Below are 18,663 nucleotides of genomic sequence, written 5' to 3' on the forward strand. Positions count from 1 at the left end.
AAGCCTTGACACTACTGTATAAAAGCAGGTTACTCATAAGATACTGCTTCAAGGATAAGAAAATGCTGCTCCTGACATTCCTATGGGAGGCTTCTTACCTGGCATCATTCTCTGCCCAACTGCCCTGAAATTAATTTGGGTCCAACATAATCTGTCGACTTAAAATTGAAAAAGCATATATTATATTTATGATAAGGCCAGAGCAGTTCCATGAAAACTGATGACAGGGACATACTCTGTAAATCTGCAAGCCTTTCGAAAAAGTGTTCCCCAGGACTTAAGTAGAGGCAATGAGTTTAGCATACTCATTCTGGGTACTTTGCCAAATGCAATAATTTGGTTGTTTCAGAGGTCTGTTGGGTTCCTAATGAAATGGAGAGCTCTGATTGGTATTTCAGCTGACTATTGGGGCTAAGTTAGAGGGCTAGAAGTGAGATCCCCTCGAAGGCATGAAATCATTATTGACACATCCTCCACTACACAGGGTGGTGGCTCGCTTCTCTCCTTCACCAGTCAATTCTCAGAAGTGAATTCTGAGAGTATAATCAGGTTTCACTCTGTCCATCCTTGTTTTCCTCAGATACAGATATTTGTCACATGTAAACATACAGTGTACAATCACAGTGAAATGTTACTGCTGGCTCAGTGATGTGCTTAAAAGTTACAGATAATTAATACACAAATAACCAACCATCTAGTACACTAGATATGGTGACACTGTATACATTAGCTAGGGTAATTCAGGTGCTGGATGGCGTGTTCGCCGTGTGTGTGGTATCTTTTCCCTGACTGTAGCATAGAGAACAGTGCACTGCCTGGGTGGCTGGGTCTTTCAAGATCCCATTAGTCTTGGTCTTGCATCTTCTGGAGTAGATGTCTTCTGGCGTAGATGTCTCCGTCAAATCTAGAAGGATGCTCTTAATTTCCTCAGTTGTCTGAGGTGGTACAGTCTCTGACGTGCTTTCCTCAACAGTGTCTATGTGTGTTGACCATGTCTGGCCCTTGGTGATCTGGACACCAAGGTACTTGAAACGGTCCACTCTCTCTACAGGGGTCCTGTTGATGATTAAGGAGCTGTAGTTCCTCTCCTGCTTCCTCCCAAAGTCCACCAGCATCTCCTTTGTCTTGCTGATGTTCAGATGGAGGTTGTTTTCCTGACACCACTGGGTCAGGAGCCTCACCTCCTCCAGGTAGGCCTTCTCATTATTATTGGAGATCAGGCCTATCACTGCTGTGTCATTGGCAAATGACAGTGGTGGAACGAACTGCCCACTGACGTCAGGACAGCAGAGTCGCTGCCCATCTCTAGGCTACACTCGCGGCTCACATTCTCTACGCTACGATCAGCTTCCATCATATTCTAAGTCATCTTCTATATCCTCAAAAATATTCACACATATTGCACACAATATTCCAGTTACCAACAAGCCGATCGTAGCATAGAGAATGTGAGCTGCGAGTGTAGCCTACAGACAGAGAATAGCCAGACGTTTCTAAAGATCATATTACAGAAGCATGTGAAAACCACAACAAGCCCTCGCTCTATGGAAGCACAACTAGCGATTAATAAAAATAGATTGATGAAGACAACCATATCGCGGCAGAAAATACATTTTTTAGAAGCTGCATTCTCGGTGCCCCGTCCGCCGCCATTACATGGATATACTTGGCTCGCGATGGATTTTAAATTTCTCCTACAGGCCTCCAAATTACACCAAAGTTATGTCGGTGAGTCAAACGTCTTATAATATACCGTAAATAAGGTCCAGGTTGTTGAAAAAGAGCCTTCTCCTTTAATTCTGACCTAGATGCTATTGCAATACATGATTGCAGTCGTCTACACAATCTGATATGTCACCCCGTCCCTCTGGTAACGTGTTAAGCCCTTTAAAAGGCGGAACCATTGAATGTTAGGCAGCTGCTTCTTCCGGACTGCGCTCCGTCCGGACTGCTTCCGCCTTCCACTCTGTGCTACTGTACAACAACAACAACAACAACAACAATGTAATGCATTGTGCTCTTTGCCTTAGAGTCTGAAGCTCAAGGCTATTGTAACCTTAGAATGCTTGTTTAAGATTGTTTAATAAACACCAGCATCTTTGACGGCTTCTGGAAAACTGGAACTGAATCCATTTACATCAGCAGTTTTCACGCCTGTCTGAAACACGTCTGATTACATTGTCCTCTGAGGAGAGGCTGAAGACGTGTTAGGGGAAGATGTCCTCAGCGACTGGTCTAGGATCAGCTCTCTCTACATCCAAACACAAAGATCAGATGTCTCCCAGAATATCCACAATGAGAAAAACACACAAGCCAGAATCAAGTTATACGCTATGGTTCTGATATCTGAGTAACATTTCAAAGAACTTGCAATGTAAGGCATATGAATAGTCCAGAAAGCAATTTTATTTATTTATTTATTTATTTATTTATTTATTTATTTATTTATTTATTTATTTATTTATTTATTTATTTATTTATTTATTTATTTATTTATTTATTTATTTATTTATTTATTTATTTATTTATTTATTTATTTATTTATTTATTTATTTATTTATTTATTTATTTATTTATTTATTTATTTATTTATTTATTTATTTATTTATTTATTCTCCAACTCAAGGCCAAATGAATGGATTCTAAAGACATTCATCTCAAGGTAAATGTAGCAAATGAAAATAAAGGCCATTCAACTACAAAATGTCAATGTCTTGGAGAAACCAAGGTCAGATTTAAGAGTCTCAGAGGAGCTGTGAGCTCCCCTGCCAGCTTTAGCTACTTCACCTTGTCAAAAAGTCTTAACACATCACTGCTATTTTATTGTTTCTTAACTGGCTCCCAGTGAAACAAATAATTTATTTTAAAGTGCTACTTATTGTTTTTAAATCTATTGAATGACTTAGCTCCTTCCTATGTTTCTGACATGCTCACTGCATACGTACCGACCAGATCCCTAAGATCATCAGATAAAGGTCTCCTCTCTAACCCTTTTATAAATACTAAATCCGGTTATGGTGCTTTCAGTAACTATGGTCCAACTCTATGAACTCTCTACCACTTGAGCTTAGATCTGCTACAACAGTATCTTCTTTTAAAAGCAGACTAAAAACCTATCTATTTTCACAAGCTTTTAGCCAGGCTTAAAGTATGTGGTTATTTTCTTTCCTGATATTGTACTCTTATTTTATTAAGATTTTTTTATGTTGTCTTATGTACTGTAATTACCTTTGCATTTTCTGTTTTAAATGTAAAGCATATTGAGTATATGCTTGTCATATGAAATGTGCTATATAAATAAATTTGACTTGACAACAATACCAGTCTCTCTGCAGTAGGCTACGCAGAGTACACACACACAATGGAACATGCACACCCACTCACATAAACACACATTTTAAATGCTCTGACTTCACTAATCATGTTATTGCATGGGATTAAAACCCACACATACACACACACCAGACAAACCAACCTCCACCTCATACATTTTCTGCGTCAGTCTTACAGTATACACCTGAGATACCAGTGCTTATGAGCCAGCTGAGCCCTTCATAAAGCCATAACTCACATCAACAGCAGCCCAGTGTCTGCATTAACACTACATCCTGGAGGTTATTACAGTAGTAATCACATGAAGACAATGACAATGGGATTGGGTCAACAGTTGCTAATACTAAACGTGATGTATTCTAAAGACTATTTATCCAAACAGCCAATGTGAATGTCAGCCTTTATCACTCTGTTGGGAGGGTAAAGAGGGGAAAAGACACTCACTGAGATACCCCTCCTCTCTCTGTGGGCTGAATGTTGTAATTACATCCCGTTCCAGAGGCAATGGGATGTAACTCAGATTAATGAGGCACAGTAAGAAGCTGGATGACGAGGAGGGAACTGGATAGGGAGGAGAGAGAGGATTGGAGGGGCAGGGAGACCGAGCAAGAGCAGGGGACTTGAAAGAGGATAGACAGAAAGAAAGACCACTTACCCTGAGAAATCACTAGATATGAACAAAGGAGACCCCCCCCCTCTCCCCACACACGCACACACTCACTTTATTAAGGTATCCAAAGATTCCCCTCTGGAAGCCAATTAAATGGTGTAACAGACAGTTCTGCTCATTGTTTCATCTTGTTTTCACCTCAGGGCCCTAACCATACACCAACAACATCTTCCTGGCTTGGTTATATCACTAACCTAGGCAGGGTGTGTACAGCACAGTACTCTCCTTTAGCCAGCCGCCACCATCTGACAGCAGCTGACAATAGGCTACATATCAGGAAGGACCTCAGCCACTACCTGCATGAGAAGTGGTACTGTCATACCAAAATACAACAGTTTACTATGATCAAATGTAATCTAATGTAGCAAAGTCCCAGTCTTCCTAATAGGAACAGGACTGCTGACAACACTGACAGCAGTCTGACAGCTTTCTCAACTTTATCGTCTACGGTTACCGTGAGCTGCTCTGCAGCGCTGAGGGAGTGTGGAAGTGAGGAGCGTGTGTAAAACACACACAAGGTGAATTAATTATGAGGGTTAAAGATGTTAGATGCAATGCTCGCTTCTCGCTGACAGGCAACAGTTAGAGACAACGCACATGAGAGATGAAACAGGAGCTTTGAAGCCGCCTGCCGCTCTTTGCAAACGGAGCAGTAATTACTGCTGAGTGTGATTGTGAATCAGGAGGCTGCTGCCTTCTAATACCAATCACACCCACTATGGAGATAAGTCGTTTTATCTTTTTATAGATGAGGTATAGATAGATATTATAGATTGCAGAAGTCGATACTTACATTTGCTCATTGGCTCTCCAGCATGCATCAACTGATCTTTTATGATTCCAGCACTTCATCTTCAAATTAAACAAATGAGTAACTATAATACTGTACTGTTCATAAGAGAACCCACATGTCTCCCAGCTCAGTTAATTCAATGTAATCAGAATCATTCCTGTGCAAACCCACAGTGGTCATGATTAATTTACCCCAGTACAAAAAAAGCATGATTAAATAATCCACCTTAGGTTATTGAGTCATATACTGTATTACAGGTAGATCATCTATTTCCCTCTCTGTCACTCCTACTACCTATCCTCTCTCTATATTTGTGTGTGTGTGTGTGCGTGTGCGCACCTGTGTTTGCGAGTGTGTATGCCTGTGTGTGTGTGTGTGTGTGATCCTGACAGATCTTGTGGGTGATCTTTAACCTTGATGGATACATAGCCCTGACCGCAGAGGGAGCTGATTCATGGCCCACAGAGGAGGGTTTAGGACAGATGAACCCAGTAGAATATCAAGCCCCGCCTCCTGATCTCCAACTGAGGAGACATCAATTCTATATAATGATCCCACTTCCACTCTTGAGCTATATGTCTAAAGTCACCTTGATATTAGATGCCTATCATTCTGGAACACACAAGCTTGGATTTGCGCATGCACGCACGCACGCACACACGCACGCACACACACACACACACACACACACACACACACACACACACACACACACACACACACACACACACACACACATCTGGGCAGGCATGTGTAACTCCAGAACATTCCCATATCTTTCATCAAGGATGGCATCTGTCCCTGGGGGAGGCAAGGAAGCAGAGCCGGCGCCAGAGAGAAAGATGACACGTCGATCAAGTAACAATAGATTCACCCTTTCAAGTACAAGACCAAAGAGATGGCAGTCCCATTCGCTGGTGTGAATCAACTCAGCGGGGATCTCACGCTGTGGGTCTGTTCCTGCTTGTACAACGACATTAAAATGGAGTACTGTACAGTACATAAAAGGTTCAGGTACAGTTCAAACACAAAGACATACTGTTGATTTTAAGAATGGCAACAGACACGTGTCATAGCCCTGTTCACTTAACCATGGTCACCAATATGGACCCACTTACAGGTGTGTGTGTGTGTGTGTGTGTGTGTGTGTGTGTGTGTGTGTGTGTGTGTGTGTGTGTGTGTGTGTGTGTGTGCGCGCGTGAATGTGCATCTAAGATTGACTGAAAGAGAGAGAGAGAGCTCTAAAACTAAGAATAAAGAAATTATCTTCAACAAAGATTAAAGTAGTGTTACCGGTCTGGTTAGCAGAGATAGCTTTTCCTCTGCAGTAAATAAAAATGTGTCTTTTTGCCTGAGTCTGAGAAATCAAGACAATTTCTGAAGAAGCCCCCTGCTGAGCAGAGCCTAATGAGACAGTCAGAAGAGTACTCTGTCACAGAGACATACCCCTCGTGAATGAATTAATTTTTTATTTAAGTGCCATGCCTACTGTCGGCCCATCCCATATGGGATTATAAGACACCTTTACGACTTACTTCTGTACATACGTCATCTATTTACATTTTGTGTCATGTGCAGACATGTTTATTCTTGAGATGTCCCATTTTATTATCATGAATTCATCATAAGCTCATGTTTATGGCAATATTGTGAATAGAACTCGGTGTCCCCGTTGTTGAGCCAAGTATTGATTCCAGTGATTGCCTTGAATGAGGTACAGTATACGATCACATTAATGGAGACACTTGGCCAGACGTGCTCATCCTGTAACTGGAGGTAATGGAGATGAGATGCTGCTGCTCAGAAGGCTGATTGGATAACGTTGCCACTGTAGGCTCCATTACATCCAAACACTCTTTTATCTGTAGGGCTTTGGGAGCTGATCTGAGCATAATTTGTCATGTCATTTCAGAGTGAATACACAATGACACGGTATGTAGGCAGACTACATGATGCTGAAACCTGCCTCCACTATGAAGACAGCAGTCTCTTCGGCGGCCGTTAATGGACTCCCCAAATGTAATCCCATTAATGCTGATACCTACAGTACCCTCCCTGGGTCAGTCTATTAATGTGGCGCTTGATTAGGGAGCTCTGAGAGTGGCTCCATCTGGTTAAAGAGAGAGGAGGGTGAATCTACAGGAATACCACAGGGGTGACAGGGCTAGAATGGGCCAGGAAGGGGATATGATGCGGCCTAGATGTGGCTGTCGGGCTGCTAATTCTTCCCAAGAATCGTGTGAACTTGGCAGGGTTTCCCCCCTCTGTGTCTACTTTCTCTCTGTCTTTCCTTACTTGTTAATTAGGAGCTGTGAGTGGCCTTGCCAGTGGCCTCTCTATGTCTCATACTGCTTCTGTTTCTCCCTCTCCCCCTTCCACTCAACAACAACTCAAAGTGAGAACTCACTCCCACTGTCTTACAGTAGGGGGACGTCACCCTTATGCGGCGTGTACTGATGCGACACAATGCTCACAGCCTCACATTCCTTCTTGTATGTGTTCTCTAACAAGAGGCATGCAAGGAGAAACTGGAAGTGTGCATGTGAGCAAAGACAGCAGAGGTCATAGGGGAGAGGTGGGAGGAAGAATAAGAAGGCATGATTCAAACCCATGCAGCAGGTGCAGGTATGAGCAACCACTATCAACAACAGACCAGCTGTATATTCCTTTCTATTTCAGCGCGACCATAACTCATCTCTCTTAAAATAACTCATGCAAAATACCTTCTCTCTCTCTTTCTCTATTCCCCCAAGAGAGGCCAAAAGATAGAGCCTCGGAAAGTCTGCAGACCCTGCTTAGCAGACACTGAACCTAGTGAAGGCTAGTCGATTTGACTGTGTCTGGAACTTCAGAAAGAAGGTCAGACTTAGCTATGGGTTGACTCTTGTCCCCAGCTCCCTCCTCGCAGTCTCACATTGTCTCTCCATGCTTCTTCGGAGTTTAACATGTTTTTGAATGATTTTTCAAGATGCCCATCCACATACATTGTATGACCAAAACGGTGGTAGAGCAATTATCAACTTTCTCGAAAATGCTAGCTTTGTCAAAGTTTTTATCTGAACCATTGTATATGATCATAAGTAACCCTAAAACAGGGCTAAACATGCATTTTCCCTTTACTACTCCTTTAATACTATTGACTGATTAATCAAATGCGTTAATGATGACCACAGCACAACATCCTATGCATAATAATAATGCATTTTATGTATATAGCGCTTTTCACAATACTCACTCAAAATAGTTGTGGGGTTGGTGATAAAACTTGAGTGATCATTTGATAGAAATGATTTGCCTTTTCCAGAAATGGACAGAGATGTGATATTTTGTAAATAACTGGAATTAACTTTATTCACATACATGGAAATGAGTTGATGTTGTGTAGGCATAAAGATTAAATGATAAACTGTCATTCAGCAATTCCACTATAATTAGCCTACTGGTAATACATCTCCGCACTGGCCTGTGAGCCCCCCGAGCTCGGCGGGTTAGCCGCGAACTTCATGCCGTAACGAGAGATCCCGTCTCTGTGTGGACAGCTGTTCCACTCGCCTGGGACCAGGTCCCCTGGAGCTATTTGGACTACAAGAACGAGTCATTGATACCTTTGACTGCGCATGTCAAAGGTAACAATGACGCGTTTTTTTCAAAGATGGCGCGGTCTATATGGCTTCACTTTTTGGAGCAGTCCGTGAAAGGACTGACCCTATCCTATGGAAGGCCAAATGTGCAAATAACGTATTTAATACATACATCCATGGTCCATATACACGTATTTCGCTCTCGCAAAAAGCGTGTCCTCTGACACGTACGTATTGTGATGTAGTGTTGTGTACAGCATACGGACAGAAACTTTAGTAGCAATCAAACCTTCTGAAGTCTAGGACCAGGCTAAAACTTGGGCATAAGGAAGTGAAAGAAGAAGTAGCCTAATGCAGTTTGAGATTTTGCCAAATGGATTTTATATTGATGAGTCTCCAGGGTGAAAGTTACCCTGATGTTGACTATGATGAAAGGATGGATATGTTGTTATACACAAACATCATAGAACATTTTCTCTGCTGCGTCTTCTAAATCACTTTCCAATGAGACAGGTAATCCTTCTTCCTAGAATGAGGGAGGAAGAGATGGGGACAGAACACATTCTGTCTCTTTCACAATGCAGTCATCTTTTATTCAGTGTAAAAATATTTATTTTTCTAAGCCTCAAATACCTTGGGGAATCTCACAAAGCTCTTCACATATGGGTTAAGCGTTACAGCTCCCATAGATAGACCATTCAAATTCAGATTCACTGTTCAAATACAAGAGGCCTCTACAATAGATCCACGGCTGTTAACCATTAGACTCCTGCAGCATCGCAGTCTCCTGAACCATGGCTGAAATACTGTAACCACCTGTAAGTACCTTGGCTAGGTTGCTATTTCTTATCCAGAATCCAGCTTCCATCATCCATCTTCACATCACCCCCCTCATTGCAGAGATCTACCCAGATCATAACAGAGCAGTGTGACAGATTGTTAACAGACCTATAGGAACTAACTCATTGAGCTAAAGCCTATAAGTTCAGAGAAGAAAGTACTAGTGTATATTTAAGGTCTCAGGACAGGTCTAATATATAACCATGGCAAGTAAAATGTTCATTAATCTTGACCTTCTCCTTTTCAGAGAGAGACCTTCATCTCCGGGCAGGTCTCTGTCTAGACTCCCTCTGCACACAGCATGACAATGACTGACTGAACTGAGGCTGAGCATGGTGACAACTGAATGTGTGATAAGCTTATAGGAAAGCCAGCCGTAGTGCTACACGTGACCCATCCAGGCAAGCAGGAAGCATGAGACCACTGAAATCACACCACATGATGATGATGATGATGATGATGATGATGATGAAAAGTCTGTCTGATCCTCACATCTCATTGGCCGAACACCGAAATGATACCACCATTTTTTTCTAATGTTGTCATAAAGCGACCAATCAATAAATGCTAGATTGAAATACCCAGAATCCATAGCAGGAGGTGATAAAATCTGTGTGATTGATGTCTGTGTAGCAGAGCTGAAAGGCTGTAGACACATCAGCGAGTTTCCTTGCATAGCCCAATCAGACTGACTGAAGGGACTATATCAGAGGGAATATATTGGTGAGATGCGTCAGAATGAAGTTTGAGGACAGAAATGTGAACCCAGGTGTGAACTCCCATCATATGTGACAGACGCTGATAACATGCTGAAAAGGTTCTCAATATCATTCACTCGTCACAGGGTCATTTTGTAGCTTTTCTTACAACCTGAATAATTCATATGAACTTGCCGTTCTGAATATCGTACAAATTCTTATGGAGAGTGAGATCCTGTTGATTACACTTGCGCCATATCAGACAGCAGATTCTGTGTCAGCATCTCAGACACTGTCCTGTGTATCTGTGCTCTGTCAACCCACGGGGAGAAAGCGAGAAGAAATAAAGCAATGAAACATGTTGACACTGCATCAATAATGTTGAGACACGGAGAGAGTGGAAATAGGGAGATAAGAGGGAGAGAAAGAGAGAGACATCAACACTAGTTATTTCCCAAGGATGCATAACTTGAGTGTGTTAGCTACATGCAAAGCTCAAGTGTCTAAAAAGGAGAGGCGAGGGAAGAGGTGGAAAAAGGAGCAGGAGAGAAAAAAGAATCTTACCTGCGTTCTGTGGGACACATTTGGTCTGGGTGTTTCTATTGGGATTGTTATGTTTTATGTGCATGATGAGAGCAGGAATCCAGGATTTGACTCCCTCTAGATCTTCCTACTGTACCTCCTCTCTCCATAGTCCTCCATGCCTTGTCTGTCTGTCTGTGCATGTCTACCTGTCTTTCTGTCTCTACCCGTCTGTCTGTTTATCTCTCTGTCTGTCTGCCTGCAAGCCAATTGCTTGAGAGGTGTCCTCCAGTGGTCTCAGGTCAAATTACATTACATTACAGTCATTTAGCGGATGCTTCTATCCAAAGCGACTTACAATAATTGCATTTAACGTAGGAAGTTAGTGTACTACTACTCACCAGAACTCACAAGTGCATCTCCTTTCTAAACAAGTGACTAAGAGCATCATCTAGTGCTATAGGCAAAGTGCAAGAGTAGCAAAATATTAATACAATAGGTGCTTAAGAGGGAGGATCGTTGTACTTCTTGAAAAGGTGAGCGAAAGATGGGCAGCAACTCTGCTGTCCTGACGTCAGTGGGTAGCTCATTCCACCATTGTTGTATTATTGTAAATAAGAGTTGCTCTTAATTAACTTGCCTAGGGAAATAAAGGTTGTTGATGATGACCATTGTGGGACCAGGACAGAGAAGAGCTGTGACCGTGTTGATCGACCGCAGAGGCCTCGGAGTGACGGGGCTACCAGTCGCGTTGAGGTGGCAGAGCGTAGGAGTCCGGGGGTGGGGGGCTTGACCATGGATGAAGGTCAAAGGAGGAGAGGAGGAAAGAAAGAAGAGGTTCCAAATATATCAGTGCATATACTGTAGCTAGATTGATTGTACAGTATATCAACGATGGCTTTTCACAATGCAGCTATTGCAAAACCTGTGCCCTTGTTTGCACAAGTCTATCACAATTCTCGATGGCCTCTCTCTGAAATGCAAATCTGTCTACACTAAAAGCTTTCTCTTGTATGGATGTCTGCTCAAGCCTTTTTCAAGGGCACTTAGAAGGCCATCTAATTAACGTATCCTGTGTAGCATTCTATCAGCTTCTTTCTAGGTTTCCCTGCACTACAGAGAATAAAACATAAGTAGGACTGATGAATGCTGAGGCGGAAGAAGGGAATTGTTTTGCTCACACAATAAAACACCTTGAAACTCATCAAGATCCATCAAAGTAAAGAGTCTGACAGGCTTATAGAAGGTGTCCTGGAACACCCTAATCCATAAAGAGTAATGACACTCTGCCCCCTACTGTACACTATAGGAACATGCAGTCAGTGAGACGGCCTATACATTCTTAGATACAGTAGACAATCATTCATCTGTAGGGGACTGCATGAAGGAATCAATTGGGAGAGTAGAGAAGGCAGACAGACAGGGAGCCAGGCAGACAGGAAGACAGGTAGGCACGGAGGCAGGTAGGCAGGCAGACAGGCAGCCCAAATAAAACTCTAATTAGCTGGCCACTATGGATAAGGTGATGAGGATGACAATATGATGATGATGATGATATTGTTGTAAGGAGAAGGAGGACGGTGGTGGTGAGGATGACCAAGAAGATGATGAGGATAAGGATAATAGTGTTCAGGGTGAGGAAGAAGTCAGTCAGAGATACCATATCAGTAGAGCTTGCTTCCAAACCACATCCTCGACAATAAAACCTTCCTTATCCCTTCAGACCTACACCGAGCCCTAAGCCTCCTGCACTCTGACGATAACCCGGATCTGTTGCCTTAGAAATGGATCAGTTTAGTCGGATGTGGCATGGAGAGTTACTGAAGCTGATAAGCATTTCACAAAGTTTTCTGATTCTGTTAATTTACATTATATTACAGTCATTTAGCAGACGCTTTTATCCAAAGCGACTAATAATAATTGCATTTAACAAAGTTTGTCAGTCACCATTACTTGCAAGAACTCACAAGTGCATCTCTTTTCTAAACAAGTGACTAAGAGCATAGTCTAGTGCTAAAGTTAACAAATACAATAGGTGCTTAACCACAGCTTTATTTCATCCTCTGATGAGAGGCCCATCCGAAGAGTTCCCTTGAAGTTAACGTGATCACTCGTCTCACTAATTGCCTGGTAATCGCAGACATGGTAATCATAGCTGTCTGGCAAATTATCCTATGAAACACAACAGAGTCAAATGAAACAAGATAGGCACGAATGCATGTGACAAGGGCATTTCGTTAATGTATGTATGTATGTATGTGTGTGTGTGTAATACTACAAATAGAACCCTTTCCACAGCAGTCATCTTGACCGAAAGCCAGGTAAACCTACATCCTGTGAGCCAGACTGGCACATTGATTGACCAACACATGGACACAGACTGATTAACATTATTAATGACACCGGTGTCAGTCTGTTTCACAGGATGTAGGTTTACCTGGCTTTGTGTCAAGATGGATACTGTGAAAAGGGTCTTTTCTAGAGTAGGCTGTATTTTATGAGAAAATAAACAGTTTATCTAGAGAGAGAAACCTTCAGAGTAGGGAATTCCGAGATATTACTCTTGGGACTGGTGCAGATAAACTTCTTATGACAGGGCCTCTCACCGAGTCTTCTTTCTACTTTGAAATGTTGAATATGTGGTTTATTTCCAGTCCATTTACATTTATGAATATAGAATTTCGCATATAAAATAAAAAGGTTCAAAATAAACTTTTTTTTTTTACAGTCAATATTACTCTTATCATAAAAAATACGTCTCTTTTTTCCAGATGAATAGGTGAACCAACCAACCTCTTAAAGAGACATTATATATCCAAACAAATAGTTTTACACATATACAGTCATAAAACAAGTGACAAATAGTCTCAATTTCGATATTGCAAAAACACACTTTGTATCAATATCATGTCTGAATCTTGAAAGCACCTGGTTTACAGGATAAATCAAATGGCATGGTCCTGGGAGTAAGTGACCAGCATTTGGTAGGATTCCCATGAAAGATGAGTGTGTGTTGGCCCACAACGTCTTCTCTCTACTGTAGAGGCCCTTTGCAAGGAGTGTGGGTGGTGAGGGTATTTCTGGGCTACCTAGCTGAATGCCTCCTGTACAATATTCCACCGACACTGTCTTTGGATCCACTGACCCGCATTTGGATCAATTTTACCAGTAAATGGCTGTTTGGCAGGTCAAAATGTCACTCTTGTACTCATCCGTTTTCGAGGACATTTGAATTGGACACTACTCTAGCTAAGGCTCCTTTTGCGGCCTGTTCCTGGATGAGGTGTTTAGGGGGTAATTGGCTGAGATGTCACTGTATAATATTCAATGGCATGGTCCTGGGAGTAAGTGACCAGCATTTGGTGAGATTCCCATGAAAGATGAGTGTGTGGTGGCCCACAATGTCTTCTCTCTACTGTAGAGGCCCTTTGCAAGGAGTGTGGGTGGTGAGGGTATTTCTGAGCTACCTAGCTGAATGCCTCCTGTACAATGTCCACCGGCACTGTCTTTGGATCCACTGACCCGCATTTGGATCGATTCTAGCAGTAAATGGACGTTTGGCAGGTCTAAGGGTCACTTTTGTACTGATCCGTTTTCAAGGACATTTTGATCCGATTTCAGGGACAGTGATCCGATTTCAAGGACAGTGTATGGCTTAAAATGTCCCTCAAATCGGATTGACCAAATGGTCAATATCTCCAAAGTGGCTTGGGCTACGACCGACTACGACAGTATATACTGTCGTATACTACGACATCCACAGCTCCACAGCTGACACTGGACCTGGTTAGAGGATAGGAGGGAGAGAGAGAGGCACTAGGGGAGGCAGAAAACGGTTAGTAGCACACTGAGCCATTGAAGCAACACAGCTGTCAGAACAGAACAAGCCTGTTTCAGGGTAACCAGCTTCTGTACACTACTTGATATACATACAGTGCATAGCAGGATAAATACCAATGTATTTATCCTTGTAGGCTAGGTCAAAAAGGTACGTCTTGAGGTCTCGCTTGAAGACCTCTGTTGTTTCGACCCTTCTTAGGCACTCCGGTAGGGTGTCCCAGAGGTTGGGGGCATAGAAACTAAAAGCTGCCTCTCCGTGTTTCTTGGTCCTGGCTTTTGGAACTGTTAAAAGTTCAGTACCTGAGGATCTGAGTGGTCTGTTGGGCATGTACTTAACAAGCATGTCTGAAATATATTCTGGTGGGTGACTGTGGAGAGATTTATAGACTAGTAATAGTTTTTTAAAGTCTATTCTAGAGTTGACTGGTAACCAGTGTAGTGATTTTTGATTAAAGACATGGACCTGTGCCGATTCACATACAAAATATTGTTTATTATTCATGAACATTGTAGACAAAAAATAAATTTGGTATGAAAAAAAACCCGCCATACATACCCCTTATGTTTTTTTTCAGGTGGACATAATTAAATTGTTCACTGCTCGGCCTAGTAATGGACTAGACACCCCTGGGTGGCAGATCTATGATCAGAATTGCTTGGCCTTCATACCTGTGAAGGTTCATGAAGATTGTAGACAAAAAATAAATTTGGTATGAAAAAAAACGACCATACATACCCCTTATGTTTTTTTTTAGGTGGACATAATTAAATTGTTCACTGCTCGGCCTAGTAATGGACTAGACACCCCTGGGTGGCAGATCTATGATCAGAATTTCTTGGCCTACATACATGTGAAGGTTCATGAAGATTGTAGACAAAAAATAAATTTGGTATGGAAAAAAAAAAGGCATACATACCCCTTATGTTTTTTTTCAGGTGGAAATAATAAAATTGTCCACTGCTCGTTCTAGGAATGGACTAGAGACCCCTGGGTGGCAGATCTATGATCAGAATTGCTTGTACTACATGCCTGTGAAGGTTCATGAAGATTGTAGACAAAAAATAAATTTGGTCTGAAAAAAAAACGCCATACATACATACACCCCTTATGTTTTTGGTTAGGTGGACATAATTAAATTGTTCACTGCTCGGCCTAGTAATGGACTAGACACCCCTGGGTGGCAGATCTATGATCAGAATTGCTTGGCCTACATACATGTGAAGGTTCATGAAGATTGTAGACAAAAAATAAATTTGGTATGAAAAAAAAAAACGCCTTATGTTTTTTTTCAGGTGGAAATAATAAAATTGTCCACTGCTCGGCCTAATAATGGACTAGACACCCCTGGGTGGCAGATCTATGATCAGAATTGCTTGGCCTTCATACCTGTGAAGGTTCATGAAGATTGTAGACAAAAAATAAATTTGGTATGAAAAAAACCCACCATACATACCCCTTATGTTTTTTTTTAGGTGGACATAATTAAATTGTTCACTGCTCGGCCTAGTAATGGACTAGACACCCCTGGGTGGCAGATCTATGATCAGAATTGCTTGGCCTACATGCATGTGAAGGTTCATGAAGATTGTAGACAAAAAATAAATTTGGTATGGAAAAAAAAACGCCATACATACATACCCCTTATGTTTTTTTTCAAGTAGACATAATTAAATTGTTCACTGCTCGGCCTAGTAATGGACTAGACACCCCTGGGTGGCAGATCTATGATCAGAATTGCTTGGCCTACATACATGTGAAGGTTCATGAAGATTGTAGACAAAAAATAATTTTTGTCTGAAAAAAAAACACCATACATACCCCTTATGTTTTTGGTTAGGTGGACATAATTAAATTGTTCACTGCTCGGCCTAGTAATGGACTAGACACCCCTGGGTGGCAGATCTATGATCAGAATTGCTTGGCCTACATACATGTGAAGGTTCATCAAGATTGTAGACAAAAAATAAATTTGGTATGAAAAAAAACCCGCCATACATACATACCCCTTATGTTTTTTTTCCAGGTGGAAATAATAAAATTGTCCACTGCTCGTTCTAGGAATGGACTAGAGACCCCTGGGTGGCAGATCTATGATCAGAATTGCTTGGCCTACATACATGTGAAGGTTCATGAAGATTGAAGACAAAAAATAAATTTGGTCTGAAAAAAAACGCCATACATACCCCTTATGTTTTTTTTCAGGTGGACATAATTAAATTGTTCACTGCTCGGCCTAGTAATGGACTAGAGACCCCTGGGTGGCAGATCTATGATCACAATTGCTTGGCCTACATACCTGTGAAGGTTCATCAAGATTGTAGACAAAAAATAAATTTGGTATGAAAAAAAAAACGCCTTATGTTTTTTTTCAGGTGGAAATAATAAAATTGTCCACTGCTCAGCCTAGGAATGGACTAGAGACCCCTGGGTGGCATATCTATGATCAGAATTGCTTGGCTTACATACATGTGAAGGTTCATGAAGATTGTAGACAAAAAATAAATTTGGTCTGAAAAGAAAACGCCATACATCGCTTATGTTTTTTTTCAGGTGGACATAATTAAAGATAAAGGGACAGATGGAGGGTGAACGATGGATGGATGGATGGATGGAGAGAAATTAGATACCCAGGCTTATCTCCAGAAAGGGCCTGCAGTAGTGCTGTGATTTCATACTGCTTTAAGAGTTCAATGTATGAACATGGAAAATGGTCATTTTTGGCACTACGTCACTCAAATATGTGTATGTGTTGTATATTGATGACAATAAATCTACTTTTATATTTTATTGTTGTGCAAAGATTGTTGTTGATTATGCTAAAGCTGGAATATGAGGGAAGCCAGGCATGTTTTTTAATGAATTAATAAAGCAACTGGCACATGGGCCCACCATGATCCAGCTAGTACGCCACTGGAGGGAGCTTAAGTGATCTTGCTTTCAGCAAGCACACTAATTAGTACATTGGACATGTCTGTACTACAGAGCATGCTACCTACATCAAAACAAATGCAAATAGCTCTTTTATTCTGAAGAGCAATTTGATAAAACTCTTTGAGTACTGAAACCCGTTCTACAGAATATCTACACACCTGGCACGCCCACACAGCCTGGACTGTGGATCAGTCTTGTAAGAAGTGTTGAATCAACACAAGGTCAATAAACAAAGTCAAAATGTGTTTATTATTTTGGATAAAGTACAGTATGACGTAAGTACATTAAGTCATTAAAATATAAGATATTAAGACATTAAAACAAAAGTGAAAGGTATTATGTAGAGTATGCAACGGGGAAATATACTACTATATATAAATATACTACACTTTCAGTCACCTTCAGGTGGTTTTGAATAATACAGTAATAAATTCCCCAAGATGCAATTCATGACCTTCTCAAGATTTGATTGAAAGACAGCTAATGCTACAGTGAAAAAGAGAAATGACTCCTTGCCAAAGTGAATGTTATGATAACATCACTGAACATGTCGTTTGTATATCAGTTTCTCACTGTTTTGTCCATTAAAGGTATATTTAGTCGGATTTTCCCCACAAATAAAGCAGTCATTAAGTCATGTTTTGGTCATTAAGTATTCAAATGAGCAAAAACATATATTTATTTCTTTTGTTGAATTCTGGAGCTCCCATTGATGTTGACGTGGGCCACATGGCGCCTGAACTCCCTACATATATCTGCAGTGGAAAACAAAGTGAAAAAAACAAAAGCAAAATGCTGTGGAAAAATGCCATAAAGGACAGAGTTCATACAGGCGGCATGAAAAACCATTTAGGAAGCTGACTGGTTCAGTAAAGGTTCTGACTCGTTTTGAGATTCCGATACTCCTCACTTAATTTGGCCACTGGTGACTGGTGACCTGACTCAGATTCAACTGCTTGGGACTCAGATTTCAACTCATCCACTGAACTGGACACAGTCTTGACCACTTGGAACTCAGGGGTCGATTCTGACACAGGACTTTGTGACTCGAATGTGACACCATCTACAGGACAGATCAATCAATCAATCAATCAATCAAAGCTTTATTTGTATAGCGCAGATGACCAGTGGAGCTGAGTTCCTGCTAAAAGGTCCAGGGCTCAAGGATGGATAGAGTTTCTCCTTGTTGAAGGCACAGCCAGTGAACAAGTAGATATGGGTCCAGGCCTCCACACTGTAGAAGGAGACCTGACCCTTCTCATAATCCACAAACACCCCCACCTTCTGGAGCTTCTCTCTCAGGGAGAGCTCGAAAGGAGAGTCAGTCCAAGCCCAGTACTCATCATCCCAAAAACCAATAGACCAGCATCCATAAGCAGGGCTCAGTGTCCTATTATCAGTCTTCCTGTTGATGGACCCATACGCGATTTTACCCTCTGAGAGTAGGGGGGGCA

Source organism: Borostomias antarcticus (genome assembly GCF_949987555.1).
Source record: "Borostomias antarcticus genome assembly, chromosome: 18".
NCBI classification, from domain to species: domain Eukaryota; kingdom Metazoa; phylum Chordata; class Actinopteri; order Stomiiformes; family Stomiidae; genus Borostomias; species Borostomias antarcticus.